The sequence below is a fragment of the Osmia bicornis genome, chromosome 9, assembly GCF_907164935.1.
Source record: "Osmia bicornis bicornis chromosome 9, iOsmBic2.1, whole genome shotgun sequence".
Classification (NCBI taxonomy): domain Eukaryota; kingdom Metazoa; phylum Arthropoda; class Insecta; order Hymenoptera; family Megachilidae; genus Osmia; species Osmia bicornis.
The window spans coordinates 8,948,784-8,952,319 of record NC_060224.1 but is presented as its reverse complement, the minus strand read 5'-3'; the positions used below and the strand labels follow the sequence as shown (position 1 = coordinate 8,952,319).

General features: G+C 35.2%; 1 pseudogene; it reads right to left on the bottom strand.

The window, feature by feature from the left end:
• Positions 1–2,452: 2,452 nt before the first annotated feature.
• LOC114881381 lies at positions 2,453–2,572 on the bottom strand (annotated as a pseudogene).
• Positions 2,573–3,536: the final 964 nt, after the last annotated feature.

Below are 3,536 nucleotides of genomic sequence, written 5' to 3'. Positions count from 1 at the left end.
CCTGTGAATAGTTGTAACTAAAGTCTTCCTCGTTTTAAGTATATGGGCGCCCTGAAAAGGGTTAATTATGTTGTAAATTTTAACTCACTTATTTGATAAAAGTAACATTATTCCAGTTATTGATGAAAATAGCGACGAAGATTAAAACTTATTTACAAATGCGTTTTGTTTTAAAAAAGTTTTCGAGTATTCTTTTTCAAATCATTTACTTCAATCTGGCGATAAATAACACAATCAGCTCATTTTAGGGCTTAAAAACGAGAAACACCTTAGTTGCATTTATATAAGGGAGCCATTTGTAACGTACAACACAATCAGCTCTTTTTAGGGCTCCCACATACTTAAAACGAGGAACACCGTGAAAACACGGACGTTAAAAGTTAAGATTAGAAAACCTAATTAAAAAATTTAAATTATTAATATATTATTTAAATAAATGACTGTTAACTAACACACAGTTTAGGGGAAGAAGAGTTCATACTTTTCTGAGAGCTGTTTCTGGAATGAGAAACGTGGCTGGTCGACGCTGCCCCCTATTCCCCTATAGGTTGGTTAGGTTGAGCGCCTCTAGCGTTCAGCCTGGCTTTGCATTATGAAAGGGCGTTGCATTGGTTTTATTTTTTTTTAACTATGATGTACCAATCCGACACTCTTGAAACTTTTACAGATAATAGCTAAATAGTAAAGGATTATTCTTAATTTTTTCGGTGGGTGTCACTCAAGGGATTGTTTATAAAAATCACTTTCAAAAATTCATTTATTAATTTTCAACCTTTAATCAATGGATAAAAATTTTGAAAAAAAGTATGAAATACAGCTAATGAATACCTACTATTTGCACTTTAACGTGTTCAAATATCTTAAATAGTTTCCGAGAAAAAAAATAGTAAAGTTTTAGGGTTTTACCCTCATATCTCCCTTATCAGAGCGGGTAGGGGGTTGAAATTGCCCACAATTGTTGTTTAGGCAAAAAGCATTATGTGGTATAAATATCAACCGAAATTGTTGCTGGGGCCGATTCACTATGCTTATACGGCTAGAGTCTAGGCGTATGTTTACGGCCGTATGTCTAGCCGCTAGACCCTTTCCAAGTACCGTTAGTCGACCGCTGTCGAATTTACCCTTCGGAAAAACTCAGTTTATGATATGGCCTGATGAATCGTCATAAACTGATTTTCGAAATCCGGAACAATTTTTAATATTAATTGTTTGGATACTTTAAACAGATACTGAAGACTCGTATATGAATCTGTCGTTGCTAAAAAACGTAGCGTTATCGCTAAGCGTTTTTTCACCGTCACAGCTTTTCTAAATCTGGTGTTTTTTTGTATTTTGGGGCCGATAGCGTTTATTAAAAATTCAAAATCTTCTGACGACATCCGCACAAAATTTTTAAAATGTCCACTAGCTTCTATCTGTAAATCTCTAATTAGTTTTTCACCACTAGAGGTTGCTCTATTTTTATACATCTGACTAATCCACCATTGTTTATCTTGATTTTTTCTTCTTCTTTTTCTTTTAATTATTGTGTTCATAATAATATACACTGCACTGGCGATCGTGACATCTGTTCCTGTCGACATTCTGACTTCGACTGGTTCACGGTAGAAAGAACCTTTCTACATAGAATCCAGATACAAAGGTTTACGGTACCCCAAGTAGAAAAGTTTATGTGAACAGCCGGAGAAATTTCACGTTCGTTCGCTGAGAGCATTCGTTTGGGCAAAACGCACAAGTCAGTACAAGGCTTATAATAAGGCCCTGAACTTTCATAGACGGACTGAATATTAAAAGAGTTCTTAAGTATTTGTTTTTTTCTACCACGATCCTTTTTGGGGTGACGATGGATAGGGACTTCGAAGTCGCTGAACCATCGACCATCTTCGACAACTTTATGGCTAGGACGTTTATGGTTTCGAGATGATGGCTGGTGGCCTACAAGGCACGTGGCTATCGAGTATCTTGGGAGGGACTGTTTACACTGTCAACTTCACATCTCCGTCTTGGGCGCGTCAATAAAATTTATTTAGTTGAAACCTTATTCTAATACAGCGTATCAGCATTTACAAGAGAACTCCAGTTTTGAGTTTCCAACACCTTCTACGTCCACTTCTTATGCGCAATCAAATAATTTGAATTCGTAAAATTATAACTACTGCAGTTCTGACAATTGTAATTTACATATGTCGCAATCGTTTAATGGAGGGGGTTTTCGTCTCCCCAGACGCCTTGAGTTCCAATATACATATATAATTCTTCATGATAAACAAAAGTGGACGCAGACCCTCTCGAATGTTCAAAACCCAAGTTTTCTTTTAAATATTGATACGTCGTATTAGAATGAAGGTATCGATATATTCGAATATTTGTATAATTGAAATATTTATTATGAAATAGAAGAGAATTTCATTGAATAGAGTTATCAGAAATTTTAATTCGAGAAAAAAAAGAATACCAACAGCACGCGGAGTTCCCAAGCGGTCACCCATCCAAGTACTATCCGCGCCGAACTTAGCTTGACTGCGGTGATCGGACGAGAACCTGTATAATCCTAAGTCGTATGGCCGTTGGCTGAAAGATACACCCTTTTACATCGAGAAACAGTTAAAAGTCTAACGAATACACGATGTCATAAAAATATAGACAAATTGCTGTTTAATTCATAATCCACAATCTGCCAAAGTTACGTAACAAATGGAAATTACTAATAATTTTATACTCATAAATATAAATAAAATTTGTTCGGCATTTTACACGAGTATAGCTGATATTGCCACGTAATATTTTATTCGCGGAATAATCAATTTTTAAATGTAATCTTCCTTCTACTGCAGAAAAATTAGCATTAAAGACATTCTCGTTTTTATACATTAGCCACAGCATATTGCGTATAAAATAAAAATGCAAATTTTACACCGAAGTATCTAAGATCTTAATTATTATTTCCTACCACGATCCCTTTTGGCGTGATAGTAGTACAAACCGTCAACCGCTATTGTCATCAATCCAACTCCCAGTGCTCACACATATACAACAAATATATAATTAAATTAAAATTGTGGTTCTTTTCATGGTCCGCCGTCCGAGGGTTAATAAATGCAACTATTAGTACCGCTAAAATCTATTATTAATCAGCGTTATTCATGCAAGTACAGTGGGATCCGATTATTATAATCACACCTAATGTTATCAATCGGTATTACATTATTTCTTTTAAATAATGTACTGGCAAAAAAGAATCTAGCATTGAGAAGTACTGCTATAATGTCACAGGGGACAAACTGTAAAAATTCTTAATAAATTCATACTAAATGCACTTTTCTTCGAAAATTACTTTTAACCGAAGCATACCTTTTACCGGTAATTATCGATATCTGATCAACCTCACCGATTTCGCTCATTTTTTAATATGTTGTTGGGGCGATGATTTTAAGCAACTTTTTTCCTATAGATATAACCGCCGCTCGGCTTTAGTTTTCGAGATATTGGCAAAAGAACATTGCTCCTATCGCAGTGAATTCTGCGTATACCTACAC